At 49.1% G+C, this 22785-nt stretch overlaps 1 protein-coding gene across 1 annotated transcript in view; it reads left to right on the forward strand.

Moving 5' to 3' along the window:
* The first annotated feature begins 9414 nt into the window (after positions 1 to 9414).
* Positions 9415 to 22785, forward strand: part of LOC311193540 (uncharacterized protein C1orf21) — a 119873-nt gene continuing 106502 nt past the window's right edge. Inside the window, exon 1 of the mRNA XM_084266391.1 lies at positions 9415 to 9573. The gene's annotated coding sequence lies outside the window, so the exon portion shown is untranslated. The remainder of the gene's footprint in view (positions 9574 to 22785) is intronic.

Here is a 22785-nt window from a genome sequence, read left to right on the forward strand (position 1 = left end):
TTTGGGTCAACAGTGGAAGTCACAGGCAGTGCAAGCTGGAGGTTTAGCTTTGCTCCACACCTTTTAACTGCCAACAGCAGCTCACAGGGGACACGACAGCCCCACGAGGGAGGAAATAAGGCTTTGGACTTCTTTACTGCAGCAGTGCCAAGGTGGGAAATGTCCCTTGACCACTGCACAGATGACAAAGAGGAAGGTTTATAAACTCCAGATGAAGAGCTCCACCTCTGTCTGATAACAGAGGCTCCTAAAGCATCTTTAAAGGGTTTTCTTCAACCTGGCTCAATTCAACTTTTCCTTAGCATCACACCCCTGAGCTGCAGTGATCTTCAGAGACTGGCAGTTCTTTCCCTCTCCCTTCTCCAAGGAGACCAGACACACACACAACCCAAACAACAAACCCAGTAACAGACGTTTCACAGAATCACAGAATCATAGGGGTTGGAAGGGACCTCGAGAGGTCATCAGGTCCAACCCTGATGATGATTTGCACCATCTTGGGCATAGAATGTCATAGAAAGTTACAGTGCCACAGCACTCAGAGGTGTTTAGCTTGGCTTGTAATCTCTTCTGATTCCCGGGGCAGTATTCACCTTAGTGGAGATGCCCCCATATTTTTCAAAGCCTGGTGCACTCCATCCCGCCTGCAGCAGGCTGCAGATGTTGTTGGAGCTGATGCAGAAAGGTTGCAGCTTTCCTTTCTTCTCCTGTATCCCTGCCAGTAAGACTTTCATCTCTTACCAACCTCACCCCCTTCTCCACCTCCACTCAGAAAAAGCTGCATTATCTCTATATTTAGCCTGATCGCCTGTGTGGGTATTAATACCACACTCTTCACATGGCCACGTGCCTGACTCCTGCCTCTGCGGTGGCTCAGCAACTTAAGGAAGTCGTTAGTGACCCTCAGCTGGTTTTACAAAACTACAATAACACCAACTGTCACGGGCTCAGCCCATGGAAGGAACGTCTCTCTCTGGTTTTTCTGGAAGGTCAGATTCCCTTCTGTTCCCGCAGCTATGGGTGATGGACACTGTTCAGGTATGTGCTGTGTTTTTGACACAAAGAGCACAAGTTCATGCACATGCAGACTTCATCTCCCCACCTTGCAGAGATCAAAATTTGGATAACTTTTTTTGTGATGGGGAAGGGCAGGAGATGGGCACCCTACTTAGTCTTCACTGGAACAGGCTGCCCAGGGAGGGGGCTGAGTCCCCGCCCCTGGGTGTGTTTAACAGACGGGTAGATGAGGTGCTCAGGGTTATGGGTTAGCACAGGACAGGAATGGTTGGACTTAATGATTTCAAAGGTCTTTTCCAACCTAGTGATGCTGTGATGCTGTGATTCTATTATCTACTTGGAATCCTGCACAAAACCAGGAACACCAGTAGATCTTCTGCATAGTCCTTCAAAGACAGGCTATACCAAAACAGGGTCAAGGAAGACTGGGCAAGATGTTCAACCTTCCCCATGTCAGCCTGCAGACCTAACTTGGGCTTTCCCCGAGTCTGATCTTGTTTTTCAGCAACAGGAGGAGCTAGAGGGAAGACTGGGCACCCAGGAATATATGAAATTTGTGACAACAAATAATACAGACCTACTTTCTGGTACGGCCCTTCACTGGTTTGCGAGTGGTCAGAATGCTTTCATGCCATTTTTAACTGAAGATCAAGAGGCCCCACCATGGCCTCTCACTGGGATATATACGTTTTAGAGCTGAACACTGCATCTCCATTTCTTAGGCCCAAAAGAGTCTCCATTGTTTGGACGTTAGCTCAAGATGATGGAAAGCCCATTTTTTCATTCTGGCTAAACATGTGGAACTAACACCCAAACCACGCACCGTATTTTAACGCAGTTCAATGGAAACTGTGATTTGGCCTCAAACCAAACCAAACCCAACTCACCTAGAGTGAACTCCTAAGTGCTTTTCAAGTTTTAATCACCATGTGAAGTTCTATTATGACTTTGTTGCTGATTTTTTTCCAAGTGTAGTATTGGGTACCTGCCTTTTAATTCCTCTTACTGCTATCCCAATTCCTCCCTCGGCCTCTAAGCTACACAGAGGATTAAGACAAGAGTGCTGGCAACATACTCCCTGACTTATTGGAGGGAACATCTCTCTGTCTTTCTACTAACTTTTTTTCTTCTTCTTCCAAGAGATAAACTTATTTTGATAACGAACTGAACCCCTGTATCTCCAGGCTGAACGATGACAGTTCTGGATGAAGAAGGACAAACAGACAGTAACAAAGTAGGAAATAAGAAAGGCAAAACCTTTTACACACTTATTGAGGGAAAGCTCCCCAAAATGCTGATGGAATGACCTTTGAATTGTCCCCTGAGGATGGATTCATGTGGTTTAGACATCAGAAGTTAGGTGCCTGTGCTTGTGCTAGTTATCCAAGCAAGACACAAGCCTCCAGGAGGTCATTCATTTCTCCTTAAGACAGATCAGCCTTTGAAGGTCTTTATTTCTCTGCTTTGAAAGGAGCTGTGGATGACTAGCCATAGCATGGACATCTCATCCCAAGGTGCCTAGGATAAGGCAGACAAATCCCACCCTACAGCTCCATATCACAACCTATAGATAAAAATTACAACTAAAAGGCTTTTGTGATGAATCACATAACCATACAAGTTGTGAAACTCAAGGTAATAGTTCCCTTACCAACTATAACACACACTTGCTGCTGGTTTAATGCTTTCTGTAGAGGTGCGTAGCAACAATTGCTCCAAAAGAGCTCGGTGTTTGGGATTGAGTTACAATTTCTAAGGGAATCATAACTTTGCCTTGATTTGGATGCAATTAAATTCCTGGCCATAATAGCAGTGTAATGACAAAGGGTATTTTTTGTTTATTTCCTCAGCGTGGAAATAAAAAGGGAATAGCACAATATGTTACTCAAACAAATAGACTTTCTGTCCCACACGGGCAGCAGTGTTCTCAAGTCAGCGTATTCTTCTGGTATGACAAGTGATGCAGACAAATCCATTTACGTATTTCTTTTCCATACCCACATCCAGTGCATGAAAAGAAGAAAGCTGTGCTAGAAGTCACAACATAACCTCGGAGCAATGGCCTGAAGCTTTGCTTCTCAGGCCCGCTTTAGAATCACAGAATCACCAGGTTGGAAAAGACGTTTGAGATCATCGAGCCCAACCATTCCTGTCCTATGCTGAACCATATCCCTGAGCACCTCATCTACCCTTTTATAAAACACATTTAGTCTACTTACAGAACTACTGTTTGTCCATCTAAGATGCTAACACCTGAAACCTTGATCTAACAACAGCTGTGTTCAGGTCTAACTTCACCCATGATGCACAGTTCCTTGCTGCATGGCTGACAAATGGCTTGGGTAGAACAATGATGACTTCACCCATGACAGCTTTCACTGTTCAAAGTAATCCTCCAACTAGTGATGAACTTGGAACACCTTTTTTTTTTCTGGTGCATTAAATGACATGACAAATCCCCTAATTCTTCATTATTGTTGTTAGAGCCACCAGTTTTCACTTTATGTTCTCACAAACAGTATTCTTATGGCCTCCTGAAAGACTGATTTACTTAAAGTTTAAAAATGCTTGCTTGTCTCCTGCTGTAACTGTATCCTGGCTGTCCTGCTGGAACCATCACACAGTGACTCTTACCTCCCATCACACCAACCCAACACCTTCCCAAATACCCACACAGCCTAAAGTACATGGTACAAAGGCTGGCTTCTCAAGAACCCTTTCCAATCAAGCCAAGACAATGTCCAAAAGACAGTGGTCTGTGGTATTCTTGTATGAGCTGGTAGAGTGAGTCCCAACATATCGCTGTATGTGGGGGTCTCTGTGTGTGACCCGACCAGGACCAGAATATCTAGTGCTTGGTTGTCACTGAGTTGCTGTGTTTTCAGATCCTCTGCTACCTTGTTAGAGGAGTCATAGAGCAAATGGTGGGGGGTGCTGACAAACTGTGCCTCCAGGAACGCGAATCATGTCAATCTTGGCTGGTTTATCCTATTACAGTACAGGGACACAGCCCACAACTCCAGTCCCAGGGCAAAAGATATCTTAGGCTAAGAAACTTGATGTACTAACTTTAGCGGTACTTGTGCTGCCCCCAAACTCCTGAACAACCAAAACCCAAAATCCCTGCTTATTCTTTCCTCTCTCTGCCCTTGCCTGAAATTAATGGACAGCTTCGCTAAGTCATTAATCTGTAATTAGGACCTCGGAATTGCATGCTCTGACATGGATCTTTATTCTTGTTCATACAGCATCCCAAATACACCAGGCTTACCTGAGGGCTTACCTACCTGTTTTGTCTTACCTGGCCTAATTGTAAGCCCATGTATAAAGAGAATAGTTGAATCTGGGGACTAAACAAACTAGCCCTACGTGTAGAACTGAGAGAATAAAGGCTGTGTGAACACTCCCAGGGCTATCCTTAGGTTCCTCCTTTGGCTGAGCTTGCTCTCTGCCCCAGGTTTTTAATCTGTCCCTGTTCTCCGATGGTGAAAAAGGAAAAGGCAGAGGAGTTAGGCAGTTAATAAAGATTAATCTTTGACTCTTTTAAAGTATTTCAGACTCCTTTTTTGCTCCCTGAACAAGTGTACTGCCCAGTGAGGTGAATAAGAACAGTTCATGTTTCCAAGGGCTTTACTTATTCTAAGACAATTATGGTTAAAATGCAATCTCTACCACGCCAAGACTTTGCCATCCTTTTTCCTCTTTATTGCAGATTAGCACCATTTCCATTTTAATAACGATAGTGAATGTCATGAGCAGGGATGGGGGCAGACTGTGCAAAGCAAACATCCACTAATTTGTAATCATTTAAATATGCAAAGCTGGTCTTTGATGTTAACGTGCCATTAAAAAGAACCCGGGAAGTTCATACGTCTGTTCCTGTATCGCTTGTCAGGCAGCAGAACAGCTCAAAGAGCAGCTCGTTGATTTGCAGCCTCAAACCCCCCTCTGCAGATTTGCCATCTCATAAAAACAAATTTGTGGTGCGTGATTTCTTCAAATCTGACAGGACGTGAAAAATCCATGGGAGGAAACCCAATCTACAGAGCCTGTGCCTTTCCAGGCTCTCTCCTCATTATCCAGCAGCACCGGCTAGCTCCTCTGCATCAGCAGCATCCTGGTTCTTCTCCAGTCCTTGGGTATGGAGGAGTGGCTCCATCACCCCAGCTGGCAGAGTCCTTCCACAGCAGTTGTATGCTCCAGCCCCAGAGATTACACTCACAAAGACTTTTGAGTATCAGCACATTTAGGGAATGGTTAGAGGTTTTGGAACTATTATTCTTAAAGGGAAAATGAATCTGTCGCCGTTGAGTTTACGTTAGCATCTCCCAGGCAGGGTCTATATGATACCAATGAATCCAAACCTTTGAACGGTTCCTGGCAGCTTCTTGCTAGCATTTTAGTTTCTCTCCTGAACCGATGTTACTTGGGAAAGACGTGCAGTGATTTCACCTAATAGCCTGTAAGCTGAGCCATGACTTCTCCAGTTTCTCCCATTCCTGAGATGGAGACCTTCATTAAAGCATCAGGAAACCACCAGTGCTGTTCAGAAAATAAAGCAGGATAACTTAGGTGCTTGCAACAGTGTTTAGGCTTGGAATGGAGAGTGCTGTGCTGCTAACAACTACCTGATCAAAGGAACAGTTCATTTTTTACCACTAACAAGCAGGACACGGGTGCAACCTTCAGCAGGAGAAAAAAAACACGCATCGCTGCCCTCATATACAATGTGTGGCACACACACTGATGTCACCGCAACACTCTGATAAAAACCACATAATTTTCTCCTTTTTTTTTGCCTCAAGGGCCCAATATGTCTACACCCCTGTTTTAACTGTTCTCTTAAGGGGCTCGGCATATCCAGTGCTCCCATTCACATCTTGCATCCTTGTGGCTTGCTGTCCCCTACAGCAGCTGTAAGGCTTTTAACTCTCCCCATTATGCTAACTGAAATTGCTCTCTGCAAATGTAAGTGTGTTGTGACAGCGCGGCGTGAGTATCAGTGTGGGCAAACAGCTCCATATTCCCACTACCATTGCGCCTGTGCTGTAAATAATATTCATCAGCCTGGGTAAAAGTCCTACTGTAATCAAATGTGTCCATCAGAATAGAAACAACATGCAGCAGAAGCCAAGAAATAACCTCTCTGAGTGCAGAATTTCAGCCTTTGGAAGACCAGCTCACCAGCTTCGCATCGTTGGAAATTAATTGTGCACATCTAGTGCATTGCTGTGTTGAGGTCAAAATGAAAGAACCTGCCACTGATGCCAGACACAGCCCTGCTTGGAGAGGGCTCACTAAAACCCTACCAGTTCCAGTGGCACACAAGCTATTGCCCTAAAAATGGGTCCCAAATTTTAGCGTGGCAGAATCTGGCCCAGAGTTGGAGGGTCTTTCAAAGGATGACAACCAGGTGCACTCTTTGGAGCCACTGACTCATTCCTGTCCTGATCCTTCTCCTTTCTGAGAGTTCTGAGGAGCTTCTGGTTGTTTTTTGACTTACAATAGTAATTTTGCAAACATGTGTCTCTGGCTACTCCCTGGTCCATGGCTTCCCCAGTTCCAAGCCAATTCATTCCCACAGCAGCAGGGGAACTGAAATGAGAAAGCTGATTTCTTTTGTGCTGCACAAAGAAGCCAGAATGAGTGTTGTCTTCTTGCAGGAACAACGCCCAGCACAAGGGTTTGATATTAAAACTGTAATTTAATCTTGAGGTAATGAACCAATACGCAGTTTGGGCATCACTAGGCAGGGACAGAGGATCAGGCTCAGTTGGTGTGGGCTGTGCTTGGTACCAAATATGTTCTGGGTGGCAGAAAGAAAGCTTTAACACTATTTATCATTTTCCTGCTTGAAAGTAAGTAAAACCTACATGAGGAATCAGGGAAATAACTATCTCCTGCTTTGAGATGGATCTTTGACTACTTGAGAGTGGTATTCGAAGACCTGATCAACAAATCTGTGCATAAAGAAATGGGTTTATATGTAAAGAATTATATTGTGAATGTTAACTGGCTGCACACATGACAAGGAGAACGCCAGGGAGGTTTGTTTGTGGAGGCTAAACAAAATATGCTTGCTTTATGCTGTTCTTATGTTTTTTCTTACTGGAAGCACAGTTGTTTTCCCCCTTTACTGACCTGCCTTGGTCAGGCCCCACCTGGAGTGTTGTGTCCAGTTCTGGGCTCCCCAGTGCAAAAAAGCCAGGGATCTCCTGGAGAGAGTCCAGAGGAGGCTACAAAGATGATTAAAGGCCTGCAGCATCTCCCCTATGAGGAAAGGCTGAGTCACCTGGGGCTGTTCAGCCTGGAGAAAAGAAGCCTGAGAGGGGATCTGATTAGTGTTTATCAATATCTGAAGGGTGGGACACAGAGGGACATGGCCAGCCTCTCCTTAGTGTCTGTGGGGACAGGACAAGGGCTGATGGCCTCAAGTTGGAGCACAGTGAGTTCTGCACCAATATGCAAAAGAACTTCTTCCCAGTGAGGGTGAGGGAGCCCTGGGACAGGCTGCCCAGGGGGGTGTGGAGTCTCCTTCTCTGGAGATATTCCAGCCCCATCTGGCCATCTCCCTATGCGACCTGTCCTAGGGACCCTGCTTTGGCAGTGGGGTTGGATCCGATGAGCTCTGGAGCTCCCTTCCAACCCCTATGATTCTGTAATTTATAACAGCATAGCAATCACATATTTTTCATCATAAAAGCTCCCCGTGTCTTTGGAAATGCTATGGGGCTCTCTGTAGTGAGAAGGGTGAAAACCAAAGTTGGCTGACTTCAAAGTTGTCAACCTGGAGTTGAAAACATTCCCTCTTTTGGAATCTCTCGGTGTTGTTTATGTCTACCTTCCTGGTAGCGATTTCCAGTGCAGAGGAAATTAATTAGATTGCTGAAAAGATGAAGGTAGAAGTGACTGCAAAGGGGATCTTGCCAACGATTTGGCAAACAAACATTTTCATAACAGTGGAGGAAAAATGCCCTTCGATGAACACAAATCTGCCTGGACTATTGAAGGGTACTAAAACCGTAAGTGATGAGAAGAATATAGGCTTGCTGGAGTCTTTCTAGTTCACACAGTAGTGCTTCCTGGCAGAAACAATCTGAGAAAGCTTTTATAACCGGATCTTCAAAGAAGTTTCACCTCAGCCTCTTTTTTTTTTTTTTTTTTTTTTCTAGTCAACAGTCATTTTCATGAAGAACGATGCCTCTCTGAATACAAAACCACAGCTTTGCTTGTGAAAATGTGGGCGCATGCTGATACACCACGCCTTTCGGGATATAAACGTCCATGATGATGTGAGAAACTACTTTGCTATCCCCTTACCAAGTGGGAGAAGGACATCAAAGGCACAGGGTCTCCAGCTTTGCATCTCTGACCTTACCTAGATGCCTAATGTTCTCCCACCACAGCGTACTCAGGCTCCTGCCCTGAGAGACTGCGGACCATGGGCACTTGAGATGCTCTCTGCTGGGTGCTGAGCCTGCATTCTTCTCCCTCTGGAGAGGACAGTCCACCCACCGAGTCGGGCAGAGACTTTCAGGGGCTGGAATGCAACCGTCCTTGTGCTCACCATCGCCCTTGCAGGGTACTGAACTGCTCGCACAGACACCGTGCTTAAAACCAGATGGGATCGATGACAGCTTGACCCAAAAATGTCCTATCCCTGTGCGCCTTCCACCCCCGCGCACAAGCCAGGTTTGGGTGCGGTAATTAAGCAGCACAGCGCCGATAATGACCGCGACTCCGCTGCTGGAGTCAATGGAAAGGGACACACCGGCCGGCGGGATGTATTGTTTGAGGGTTACAAAACCGGCACGGCGCTACCCTGCCCCTCCGTCGCGTTCGGGAGGGCACAGTTGTAACCTTCGTTTGAAAGAGGGGCATGCCCGGGTCTCCTTCAGCACCCCAGCCCCTGCCCAAAGCACCTTGACCCCCCCGCGCCAGCCCCTCCGACCCGCGGCCCAGGGTGACACCGGGTCGCTCAGCCCCTCCGGCCGGGGAGCGCAGGCGGGCTGGCGTGAGGCGGCGGCCAGCAAGGGGCCCCCAGCACCCGCCGCCGCCTGAGGAAGAAGGGAGGGAGGAACCGCCGCCACGGCTCCTCGCAGCCCAGCACGAAGGCCCGGAGCGGAGCTCGCGGCGGGCAGAAGACGCTGCCTCCGCCCGGGCCCCAGACCCCCGCCCGGGGCGGCCGTCGGGCGCCGCTCGCTCCCTAGTCCGGGAGCAGAGCGGGAGGAGCCGGCCCCCGCAGCCCCCTGGGCGGGCCGGCGGCGGGAAGGGCGGGCGGTGCGCGGGGGCTCCTCCTCCGCGGCGTCTCCCCGCCTTAACGACCGGGTGCGCCCCCCGCTCCGCGCCGCCCCTTCCCGCCTCGGCCCGCCCCGGCTCCCCACAGAGGCCGCTCCGCGCCCGGCTGCCGCCGTTGCTGCTGTCGCCGCCGCCGCGTTCGCACAGTTAGTTGGAGCCGCCTTTTCCCCCCGCGCCTTCACGTCCTCTTCGGCCCGAGCCGCGCCCGGCGCCTGCCGGCGGCTCTCTGCGGCGGGGGAGCCGCTCCGAGGCTCTGAGGTGAGCGTCCCCCGGGTGCCGGGGGAGGAGGGCGGGGGGCGCCCGGGGGGCGCCGCTTCCCTCGCGGAGGCCCGGGCCTGGGCCGGCGGCGGGAGCGCCGGACGTCGGGGTCGAGGCCGCCCCCTCCTCCTTCCCCCTCCACGGGGCCGTGGCCGCTGCCGTGTTCCCCGGCCTTCGCGGAGCTTTTTTATTCCCGTATTTCTCCGTATCCCGACACCCACCTCCGCGCCCCCCCCCTCCCCCCCCCCTCCTTCTCCGCCTGCGCTGGGCGATGTTTTATTCATAACCCCGCCGGGCTTTGTACGGGGAGAGCGGGCGCTTTCCTCTGCAGTTTGCCAAGTGCTGCCAGGCCCCGGGGCTGGTGGGGGTCTGAAGGCGGGGAGGGGGGAATGGCGGGGGGTGGGTCACGGCTTGGAGCCGAAATGGCTGCAGGGCGGGCAAGGCTTCGCCATCCGGGCTGGCAGTCCGGAGCTCGAACGGCATCTGTTTGCTGGGGGGGGGGGGGGGGGCACGGCGTGGAGGCGGCGGCCGCGGCGGGGGGGACGGACGCCTCTTGCAGCATTTCCCTCCGCTCCCACAGCTCTGCTGGCCTCTCGGAGAAGAAACGAGTCTCCTCGCAGCTCCCTGTAGCGGGTTTGATATTGTGTGCCTGTGTGTCTTCTCTTCCAAGGCTTCGGCAGCAAGCGTATTGCAACCCCGAACGCCTGTGTGCCAGGCGGCCCTTACACCGCCGCCGAGTTAACTGTAGATGTCAGGCTGTGCTTGCGCTGCTGTGATGTCAGATTCCTAATAACGAGCAGAAATGGTGAATTTGGTGAGGGCTGAGCGTGATGGAGACGGCACAGACCCAGCTGGCATGGACAGACTTGGTGGAGCCTTTTTCTTTCCTGGTGCAGGGCCTGCTGTGTAGGTTTTTCCCCCCCGGAGCCAGCAGATCATGGGGTGCTGGGGTAATCGTTAGAGATTTGTGGGCGCTATGGACTTGGAGGAGCACATATTTGTGCCTGGAGCAGAGATCCTTAGCTTGCTCTCCCTTACAAAGGTATTCAGATGTGTGTTGGTTAGAGAGTCGCTTGCTGCCGTGAGGCCGCCACCATGGCTGTCACCAGAGAGGAGGAATTTTGTTGTGTGCTGGAGAAAGCCAGCTGTGATCTATAGGTGGTTTCATATTAACCCCCCGATACCGCCTCTTCATTTATCCTGAGCTAATCAGGGACTGGTGAACTAAAAACCCAGAGATGCTCAAATGTGTTCCTCATCCTTTGCAGTTTCCCATTTGCCTGCTTTTCCCGTGCCTGGGTTGGTTGGATTTCAGTGGAAAAAATTGTGGTCCTGAGCCTGGTTGAAGAAATCCTGTGCGCTTTAGTTGTGCTTTTCCAACTTGCTGTCTGACAGCAGCTGTGAGAATACGTGTTTCTGAAGGTCTCTTGCGTCCGGAGGCTGGAGGGATTCGCCCTTACCAGTAGAGTTCACCGATACTTCATGATGTTGTTTAACCTTCTATTATCTTAAGTGTTGTATAATGAGGTAGCCTGATTTGTTTAAGACTTTGTGATGATGTAATATGACAATAATTATAAATCTTATTGTCTGAAGAGAGTTTAAATACTACCCTGTCTTGGGAGGCTCTTCGTATGTGCTTACTTCCAAGAGGCGTGGATGAGCAGCGTTTGGTATTAATCACATTCATTTTGGGGTGGAAGGGCAGGAGCGCTTTGGCACCAGCACTTTGAGTTGTAATTTATAGGTGTGACGTAATGCGGCAGATAAGCCTTTATGGGCTCTGTCGTGTAAATTATGGCCTTTGTTTATATACGTGCAATTACTTGTTTTGAAAATCCACGCCGTGTGGTTTGCTTAATGGCTGGAGCTGTGAATAAGAGCTAGCAGAATGCACTTTACTTGCACAATACTGAAAACCATTTCGCTTTACCTTGTGCGTGCTCCAGGTGTGAAGTCACTGTGCCTCACCTGCACGCTGCGGTACGTCCCGGACGGTGATCAGTTCTGAAAGTGGTGGCCGGGCGCTTTTATTTCCTTCTTTCTCTCTCATCTAGTTTGCATTTGGTTATTTAAAAGAAGCGGGGGTGCTGAAATGAGTCGTTTCAATTAATCCCAGCGCTGGAGAGAGTGGCTTGGTTATTTAAGGCTGCTGTACTTTTGTTATGCAATCGGATTAACAGAGGTTGAAATGATCATTCAAGTTTGGGTAAACAAAGGAGATATGTATATATATGTATATGGATATCTACAAAGCAACGCAGAGTAGGGTGGCTGTTCACCTCGGAGAAGATGTGCTGCGGTTGGCCCATTGCAAATATTGGACAGGAACGTGGCCAGTGGACACAGTACATAATTTTTTGGTAAACTTCTCGGGATTATAATGCACTTACTATTGATTGTCTGTACTCTGGGAGCGTTGGCGGTGCCTTAGGTGCTGCCTGCGTGCATGGGCAAACTTACTTTCAGCTCTGTTTATTTGACAAGCAAAGGCCTGGGCAAACGTCTCTGTGCACAGCCCGGTCATGCCTGGGGTGCTGTGTGTGGGCTCTGTGCTGATCACGGCGCAGGAGCTGGGTCAAGGAGGATGACCAACTCTCAAATGGAAGCTTTTTAAAATAAAATAAGTTAAAAAGGAATATCATTCCAGGCACGTTTGCCGGAGCTGGCAGCCCCTCAGCCGGGCTGTTAGTAGTTGACTGTTTCTTCTTGCTGTCGGGGAGGTGGCTTTGCTGCGGGAGAGGTTTTTAAGGCTTGTCTCCCTGAATCTGCTCGGAGAAGAGGCGATGATGTGTGTGCTGCGTGCCGAAGGCCGGTGAAGGGATGGTCGCCGCAGGCATCGCTGGTGTATTGGAGGTGAGGCTCTGCCAGGAGAGCAGATAAGCAAGGGGAAGGTGGAAGCTTGGGATGCGGGAGAAGTAGCCGGAGGAGAGGGAGGTTTCTATCGACGTTACGGCAGGGACCTCTCTGTCTCTGCTTGCACTGTGCAGCACCCGGACCCCCGTCTGCAGCTGCAGCGTGGTGATCTCACGTGGGCTCTCTCCCAGTGCAGGTGGACTTGGCTCTAGAAATACTGTAGCGTGAAATATGCCCACGGGTACTACAGCATACAGTGGTGTCGAGTGTTCGGAGAAAAGGAGGAATAACTGAGTCCTGGCAGTCAGTTTTCCGGGGACCTTGGTGTTGGTGTGGAGCCTGAGCCCTTCCCACCTGCCTGACATGTAGGGAAAGGTAAGGGACCCTTGAGGATGCTGCTCTTGGTCCTTCCTTACTTATTTCCTTGCTGCCTGTGGTTAATTCTATATAAGCAAGGATCTAATTGCACAGGGCTTGCACAGGCAAATAAATGTGTTGCTATGCTGGTGTCTGATCTTTGTTCTGTGTAACGTATTTGTGACTAAAGGCACCCAAGCACATTTTGGGCACACAGGAATCTGTTTTATTGTGGGATGTTCAGAGAGGAGCTGGTGTGGGATGTGAGGGACAATCAGTAATTCTGTTTCTCTGACTGGTACCAGTCTGCCTTAGCTCCAGTTTCTTACCACAGTGGTATCGTCTCATCTTTGGTATCGTGGACTGAGGAAGAGCAGATATTCTCGCTCAGCCTAGAGCTCTGTCTAGCTTGACATTTTTCCAGCGAGGCAACTTCCAGGACTGTTGTGTTTAACAGCTCCTGATGGGTTGCCATCTCTGAAAAACATCTGTTTTGGAAAACCTTATGGTGTTCCCAACATTCCACATCAGCGAACTCCCAAAAGGATTTTATTTGTTTGGTGGCTTGTCATTTGAAGTGCCTGCCCTGTGACTTTTACCTGAATCCTGGGAGAATATCTTCCTTTTTTTACGTTTTTATGCAGAGAAGCAACTCTCTATGGGGATATTAACAGGCCTTAGAACGTCTGTGAAGGTAAGGACTGTATGCTTGCAATAAGGTATGCTACCAGCCCCATTCAGCATCACCTGCTGTAGGTACATACCGTTAGGGCTGTTGTGTTTAGGTGACTGCATGCGAAAAACCAAAAGGTCAACTGCAGGAAGTGATGGGGTTCCTGCAGCTCTCCATCCTGCACACAGATTGCAGTAAGTCTCCATTTGCAACGGCTCTGGCTACAAACAAGTTGCTGGATGCCAAGGAGCGACTCCAGTGTGTTGGTTGAGGTTCTTGCCAAAGCAAACAGTTGCAAGGTATCTGGAGCAAGGTTTTAGGGGATGTGGAAGGGTTGGAAAATTGTATTGAAGAACTTGCGGTGAAGAAATACCGATGCCAATAAGTGCAGCATCGTGCAGTAAGAACAGGGACTTGGTCCTTGAATTTGACTTCAGGTTAGCTTTCAGCATGCTGTCCTGCACCCTTTCAGAAGGTGGGTGTTAAAAAACTGTGCTTTAATCCTCCTGATAAAAATGGGTAACACTTTCATGGCTTTAAAGCAGACAGAAAATCTTCATCTTGTCATTTTTACTGTTATCCCACCCATAAGCCTGTAAAACTTATGATTAAAGTGGGTGGAATTCCAGCTTACTGGTTTACGGGTAGCATAATAGTAGAGAGTGACCAGGCAAATGTTTTCTGTTTGTTTTAAAAATAGAGGCACTTACATAATGATGCTATACACAACAACAGAGCATGCATATGGATAAGAGCTCTGTAACAGTGTGTTAGTCCGACAGCATCCCTTGCCTGTGTGTCTGCTGTCACTTGCTTCAAAGGAAGGTAATTCCAGAGTGATTTAACTGGGATATTGGTTTGTTCTGAACAGCCCTTTGACAGGGCTCTGGCGTAAGCATTTGGAGAAATAGTTTTTTAAATCATTCTGAGCCTTTACTTGGTTACCTGAATCAACGAAGCCCATTCTTCTTCTGTGGAGCGCTGTCTGTCTGTGTTTTGAGTTGTTTGCAGAGATTCATCTCTCAGTGTGTGGTGTGTGCATAGTAGAACTGAGGTCCTGTCTCTGAGAGCGGGGTGCTACTGCGAGGGAAGGAAAACCCCAAACGAACCCGGCGCAGGAGTCTGAAAGCATCAGGATTGCATCGGGCTCTTTCCTCCTACCATGGAAGTGGCCCCACTTTGTTTTCCTTCTGTAGCTGGAAGCAACAGGCTTTATCCATCATGGTTGGGAAAAGGATAAAAAGCAAGTTTGCCTGCAATATGTCTTTAATGGGAAAACTTTTTCTGGGATCTGTATCTACAGGTGGGCGTTTTCCCAAAAGGGTGTGTTAGGTGTTGGGGCTGTAACTATGTTGGTGCTAACCAAAATTCTGGCCCTGAACGCATCTATAAATACCATAGCCTCACCCCTTTGACTCCCTGAAACGATACGTAGCTGGAACCATTCCATACATCGGCACATAAAAGGACCTTGGTGAACTTGTGCTTTTACAATAAACAGGGAAAAGTTTATCCAGGTTGCCCAACGGAGGAGTTCAGCTGCACAAAGGCGGCTCTTTATTCAGTCAGGCGTAGGCCCTTTCCTTTTACACTGCTCTCCAAAGGATTTTTGGCTCATCCCATCCCAAGTTTTTATTAATAAAAGCAAAACTTTAATGTGATTGTTTGTCTGACAGGCAGAGGGGCCTATGCAATTTGAGATATTGGGCTTTGTTCCTTCCTCCTCATCTTCCTCCTAAAACAAATTCCTCTCCTTCCGTTTCTTACGGTGGCAGCAGCATTTTCTGTGAACTTCTGCAGGTTTCCTGAGTTCCCTGGGGAACTCGAAATTCACCTTTCTAATCACAAAGGGAATTTTCAATTGTTATTGGGTAAAGTTTTGAGCACGGGGGGGACTATTTGCCCATCTCCTATAGAAGTAGTTTGAGGAGAGACTAAGCTGGTAAAGCAAAACACATGCTCTCTTCTTAAAGAGAAGGCTTTTTTTACAGGCTGTAAACCCGTTTCGGCTTTAACTTTGAGGGATGACTAAGATGTTTCTCTCTGCTGGCAATACCCAGTTTGGATCCTACTGCTTAATTTTGTCTGTAGGCCTGCTCATCTCAGCCTCATCTTAAAGGAAATGTGCCCAATATCCCATAAATGTACCGACAGAGTGCACTGGAGCTTGGTCTTTTGTTGTGGGTGGCTTTGCAGAGTGTTCCATCGCTGGGCAGCTGTCATCAGTAGGAGGGTGTTCTCTGAACTAGGATGTTTAAAGCTGTGGTTTGGGCTGCTGGGCAGCCATGTGATGCTAAAGGGCAGGGTACTCTTCCTTTGCTTCCAGGGCAGTTAAGCTTGTTATGTAGGTGCAGTAGCTGTGGGGTGGTGGATGCCCTGCAGTCTCAGCTTTCTCTTCCTGGCCTTTATTTTTGCAGGAATCTGAAATAGCAGCACCAAAGCTGCTGAATAAGCCAGGCAGAATGCAGGGGAGCAAATCCAGCTGCCTACCCCTTCACCCACTACAGAAATGCATAGAGGGGAAGCTCCTATGAGCACTTGAGGGACTTGTATTCATGGGTGAAAGAAAAGGCAACCAGGATCTCCTATGATTTTTTTTTTTTTCCCCCTCCAAGTCCTTTTGGATGCAGTTGTTTTTTCTTGTGATGTGTGCTTTTTAATCACTACCTAGGTTTGAAGCGTGGATGCGTATTGTTTATAAGTGCCTGTCCAGTGCTACTGAAATGAAAATCCCAGCCTCCCAGTGACAAGCTTCTGAGATAATTTCTATTGCTTTTCCTCTGTTTAAAGAAGCAAAACAAGAGAAGCCATATCAGTTCCACTTTGGTCTTGTTGGATAAGGTGTATGGTTGAGATTAAAAAGTCTTGATGCTTGTGGGAGGAGGGAGAGGTCCAGAGGAGGCCATGAAGGTGATCAGAGGGCTGGAGCACCTCCCCTACGAAGAGAGGCTGGGGGAGCTGGGCTTGTCCAGCCTGGAGAAGAAAAGGCTGTGGGGGGGACCTCATTGCAGCCTTCCCATCCCTGAAGGGAGCAGAGACACAGGAGGGGAATCAGCTTGTTCAAAGGGCAGAGACTGGCAGGACAAGGGGAATGGAGTGAAGCTGAAGGAGGGAAGGGTTAGAGGAGATCTTAGAGGGAAGCTCTCTCCAGAGAGAGTGGTGAGGGGCTGGAAGTGGCTGCCCAGAGAGGGGGTGGGTGCCCCATCCCTGGGGGTGTTCAAGGCCAGGTTGGCTGGGGCCCTGGGCAACCTTGTGTAGATCCAGGCCTGGAGGTTGGTGGCCCTGCCTGTGTCAGGGGGTTGGAGCTCTGTGATCCTTGGGGTCACTTCCAACGCAGACCAGTCTGTGATTCTATGGTTCTATGATTCTTTCTTTTGTCTTGAACATTGCAGCAGAGGATACTAATTAACCACCAAACAAATTGGGTTTGGGGGAAGTTTCCCTTTGCTATCGCAGTGACAATGTTTTGTTTGGAAGAGTCGTGCGAATTCCACCCGTGGGTGTTCGTGTTAGAGAGTAATCAGCCCCTGGCTGCCCAAAAAAATCTGCCCATTTCAGTCTGCAGAAATATGCCAGGAAAGCTTTTGAAATGGCAACAGCCAGTCTGCATGTTCTGGAGCAGATTGTGTACCGGAGAGCGCGGCACAGCCCTGAGCAAAGACGTCAGCAGCGAGGAGTGACTGTCATCCCCAACACAAACAGACAGGCTCCATCAGCCTGACAGGCTGGGGAAGAGTGATGCAACGCTAATGGGCACATCATGCTAATTGTCAGCTCAGGAATATAGGGTTTGTTTGTTGTGCTTCCCCAACAACGGGAGCTGACTCTGAGGTGGATTTTCCTACAACTGGTGTTCTGTATCTTCAACGTTTTGTCACCAGTGAGATTATTTCAGAGGATAACAAGCGCTCAGCCCTGTGAAGCTCCACTTAGTTGTACATTTATTTGGGGATTTTTACAAGCATAATGGGAAATTATGGGCTTGACTCTTGACTGAGTTGCAGTGGGATTCAGGGGATCCTAATTTCCCTAAGACTACGAAATTCCCAGGCTGTGGGATGTGATATTTTGTTTGCATTTACACTTCCCCTCTAGCTTCTGAGCCTTTTGTCATCCATGGCAAACGCTTGGGTGCTGCAGCAGAAATAGTTTGGGAGGCAGTGATTTGAGGGGGGAAAAAAAGAGCTGTAGCGTCTCAGATGCTGTAGTGGGATCTGATTGGCATTAGGGCAGAAATCTGTGGGAGAAGCTGGGTCTGGGGACTGGCTGGATAGAACAGATAGTTCATGAGGTCAAGGTCACGTCTTCAACCAAAAGGCGATCGGAATGACATCTCTGTGACAGGGGTCACTGCCTGCCCCTTCCCACAAGCTCCGGGCTGCTGTCCCATCCTTCCCCTGCAGTTGCTCGGTGTTCCCTGATCTCTGCCTTCAAAAGGGAATCTCAACAGCCTTCTAGAAGGTCGTTAGAAACTTAATCCTACAGTTTAATGAGGCTTGTGAGTTACCTGTAACACAAATCACAGTGCTGACAACTGCTTCTCAATTATTAAGTTTTGTACAGTGTGGTGCTGGCCATGAAGATGGGCTGTCTATGCAAGGTGGTTCCATAAAATGCAAATTACTAGCCTCTATGTGGGTCAGAAAACATTGTGTGCTTGGTGTAACTCTCAGTTAAATAGACTCCTTCGTTAAGCAAATAATTTAAGCACTGGTTACTTAGCAGTGTCAGGAACATCAGTGAATTCTTGCTGAGTGTAAATAAAGCATTTCAGCTTTGAATGATGACTGCAGGATTTGGCTTAAAAGCTATTTTTGGGCCACGGGCACAGCCCAAAGCTGGGGGACACACACACACGTACGTGGCTCCACTCCTGGAATGGCGTCAGGATGGAGGATGACTCAGTCACCCCTGCAACTTCCTCGTTGCTCCAGAAAGGTGGTGATTTACAGCAGGTCTGTGTCAGCAGTAAATAGCCATCCGCCCGGTGCAGATCCAGCCGCTCCCACAGCGGGAGGTACGGATGCTCGCCCTGGCTTTGCCCGCTGGGGCCCTCCCTGCTCCCTTCCCACCCATGGGCTGCCGAGGGTGTAAACAAACACCCTCCCCTTCCCTCCCCCAGCTGGGCGGCCTGTCTGAGGCTGTGAGCAGAGATCCCGTTCCTGGGGATAGAGGCATGCCAGCATCAAGGTTTGGATGGCATTCCTGTTGAGTCAGGGAAGTTTGGCGGTGCGAAGCCTTGCGGGGGTTTGGTCTTCAGAGGGTGCTGAGGTTGAAGCAATAACGAATGTGGTGAAATCAGCACATTGTGCTGTTGCTGCTGGGTGAAAAATAGGTCCCAACCCTTCCTGGCCCTGCCCTGGCTGCCTTCTTGCGGGCACAGCAGGTCAGGCAGCAGGACGGCACCCGAGGAGACCACAGAGGAGAAGGTGAAGTTCGCTGACAATGTTCATTAAGTGCCACAGGTCAAGGACTCTGGTTTCTGTGGGGTTTCTGTGGGCTTGCAGTAGGTGAGGAATTTCTCTGCTCCTGTTTTGACATAAACGAGAGGGAGGCAGGAAACTGTGCTGCTGGCTCTCCCCTCCTGCCTGCCTTCCAGAAGATACCCCGAGCTGCAAAACCCACCAGTTTTAGTGCCCGATTTTGAAATAAAGAATTTCAGCTATGTGAATCATCCTAGCAAAGCCAGAGGATTGTCATCTTAATGGCAGTGCCTCCTCCCATCTCTTCCACCCTGCTTTCCCAAGAGCTACTGCTATCATGGGAAGCACGTGAAGAACCCACTGGCTGTTTCTTGCCATCACAGCCCTTTTCTTTTTTGTGGAGGACAAATACCAGGATAATTGTTGTGTCCTGTATTTTATTTTATGCAGAAGGAACCACTCTCTTTTCTGGGGTGTTTTTGAGTCGGCATATGCATTGAAAAAGTGTGTAACTGGCAGCTGTTGGCCATGATTGCTGTTAGCCACTTCCCAGGTGTGGGCTGTCATGGGCAGAGGGTGGGTTTTAATGTGGCCCTTGTGAGAGGGAGAGGTGGGACAGAAGATACCTGGTGAACTAACCATGCCGAGGAAACTGTTCCCTAAAAAAAAAATCCTCTGTGGGCTTTATGAGAGATCAGCCCTACTGCTTTTGATCTTGGTTGTGACTCTGAGCATCCTCAGGAGTAAAAGCCACACAGAGATGGCTCTGGGTTCTTGGCTCGGTGGTTGTTACCTGGTGCATCTCACTGTCCTGTTTGTGGACAGACTCTCTGCTTTTCCAGGCACACGGTTTCAATTCCTCTCTCCCCTATCTATAATCTTCCCTTTTTTACCTGCTGTCAGCTCCAGCAGCATCTCATGGATGCGCCTGGTACGTGTTTTGCATTGAAATGCTTTTATTGCTTTGAAAGTGCTGAGGGTGGTGGGATTTAAAAAACCTTGGAAAACCCCCAACAAACCCAACCAAAGAGAAAACCAAGCCAAAAGGCAGCATGGGAGCTTCACTGACATACTCCCTGAGTTAGGCTCTGGATCTGCAAGGTCTCTTCCTGAGCTGAGGCGTCGTCTGTGGGAATGCTGATCGCATCCAAACCTCAGGGGTGGGGGGAAGCAATGTTGGAGGAGACACAGGGTCTTTTGCATATGATCAGACCACAGGACTGGTTTTGTATCTTGATTTGAATGTCAAAGAAAAGATGGAAAACAGAAGGTGGGAGTGACTTTTGCCCTTGAGGTAGCGTATGCCTCTTGGTGCTGGGAGCTGGGGTGCCGGTCCCTAGTTCACACTTTCTGCTTGGTCGCCAGCCTTACATCTGGTAGGCTCAGTCCTTTGGATAGTCACCAGAGGGATGTCGGACAGAGTTTAAATTTGATGGGAATTATGGCGGTCTGAGGTGCTGTATTTACTTGGGAACGTGAGGGTAGACCCTTGGTGCTATGCTCAGCTGCCTTCTGCAGCATCCCACTCTAATCACCATTGCTCCTTCGTTACAGGTCTCGGTTGGAAGGCTTGGATAAAGTGAGCGTCCACAGGGAAAGCTTTAGGGAATACTGGAAAGAAGGATAAGGGAGGACAAGCATGTACCAGAAAATCAACTTCAAAGCATGTGGTGAGGAGGGAAAAACATCATCTGCTGCAATCTGGGGAAGATTTCATGGGGTGGTGAGTGGTGCCCCAGGGTGGGAGTGGGAGAATTTTGTTTTAGAGGCTCTGGAGCTGCTGCCGCAGGAGTTACCCCATTGAGGGTCTTCGCAGCTGCGATGGGGTCTTTGTGGCACACAGTGTGGTCGGGCTCTGAGCTTGTTGTGTGCTTTGTTGTCAGACAAATAGAAACAGGTCTGTTTCCTCCATTTTGAAATGGGTTTTGTTGGGTTTATTTTTCCTTAACAGAGCGAAATCTGGGTTATTTTTCTAAATACCTTGATCAACTCGAGCCTCCAGAACTTCAACCTGTTCTCAGAACAGAGCTGCTCTTTTTTTCCCCATACTCTTTTTAAGTTCCTAGTTAAGAAGAACCTTTCCTATTGCTAAGACAAGCACCGATGCTCCCAGTTCAGTCCTGGGGTGCCCATCGCTGTCTCCCGGTGGCTTTTGTAGCTGTTCTTTCCCCACTTGTGCAGGGTGAAGCCATCGCTGATTGATTGCAGGTTTCTATCACTAATAACTATAAACAAGCAGTTCTGACTCATCGGTCACAGAAGACAGAAGCACAGTCAAACATTGTGGCTCTGCTAATTTGTTTACATATAGCGAAATTATGTAAATGTTCATGCAAGCTGAGGTTGAGCCCCTGTGTGCGCTTGCGTTCAGCACCCTGAGGCAGAACTGGGTGCTGCTGAAGTCACGGAATGTTTTGCTGCAGCGCTTAGCGAGCCCGGCATTCAGCCTCCCTGTGTTTCGAGGCACAGTGGAGCAGGGTGGTTTTAATACCCTTGAAGATGGATTCTTGCTAACTTTACTGTTAAAGTCATAACCATGGACTTCTGAAAGGACGAAGTGAGCTACAAATGCTTCTGCCTTTCTGGCTGTACTCTTTGGAAGGTTGCAGAGGTCGCCTGCTCATCTAGCTTTTGGTTGTTGTCCCCCAGGTTCAACTCCCCCTGCCATCACCCATCCCTCCCCTCCTGCAGGCTCTGCCTGCAGGCTCTGCCTACAGGCTGGAGCCTGCAGACACCTTGGGCTTAGTTAGTGTGGGCTGAGACTTAAGGCTGAAAAAAAGTTCAGGGGAATGCTTGGGCACCATGAAGCCCAGCAAAAGAGGTATTCATGGGCTCGCTCTCAGCGCTGCTGGGCAGGTGGGGTTGGCTAAATTCTCTTTCTGGGGTAGGTGCAGAGCCTGGGTCGTTACCATCAGGAGCTTGTTTCAATACACAGAGAAATGATACGGAGAGCAGTGATAGGTCGTCTGTTCATAAATGTCTTAAATGAGGAGGTGGCGAGGTGGAGGGCCGGGGGTGAAATGCAAAGAATCACAGAATCACAAGGTTGGAAAAGACCTTTTAAGATCATTGAGTCCAACAGTTCCTGTCCTGTGCTAACCCATATCCCTGAGCACCTCATCTCCCCATCTGTTAAACACACCTGGGGTTGGTGACTCAGCCCCCTCCCTGGGCAGCTCCAGTGCCCAACAACCCTTTCGGGGAAGAATTTTTCCCTATTGTCTGATCTGACCCTGCCCTGATGCAGCTTGAGCCCATTCCTCCTTTTCCTGTCACCTGGCTGAAGAGATCATTGTCTACCTCTCTACACCCTCCTGTCAGGTCAGTGTGGGCAGTGATAAGGTCTCCCCTCAGCCCCCTCTTCTCCAGGAAGAGCTATGCAGCTGATGGCATGAGGCTGGAAACGTGAGCAGGAGGGAAGGAGGCACTGACTGACGAAACCAGAAGGCACTTGCTGTTGAGAAGGAAGTGGTGTAAGGTCACACGCATGCTTTGCGTTACGATCTCAAGGTGTGTGGTCAAGGGGACAGAAGTGACGAAATGCTTCCTCCTCCTGTTCTTCCTATGGTTTGTATGATGAATAAAGGCTTGCTGAATGAGAGGCTCAGAGTGAGAGCGGTTCTCTGTAGGCTGTGATGCAGGGTGCTGGGCTCTGTGTTCCTGTTCCTTTTTGAGGCAGTGGTGCCAGAAATGAGCCTGTTGAAATGAGGAGGGCTGAGCTGGGTCTTGGGCTGATCACACCCCAGAGGCCAGAAACACCCCAGGTTCTTGGAGGAGGCACCAAGTAAGCGCCTAGCTCTTTGTGCACCCCCGTCTCTAAATGGGTGAGGTATGATTGGGCTGGATTCAGCAGGGAGATTCACCAGTTGAATCCCACTGAGCAGTATCACTAGATATGGGTGA

This window comes from Gallinula chloropus, assembly GCF_964237585.1.
Source record: "Gallinula chloropus genome assembly, chromosome: 6".
NCBI lineage: Eukaryota > Metazoa > Chordata > Aves > Gruiformes > Rallidae > Gallinula > Gallinula chloropus.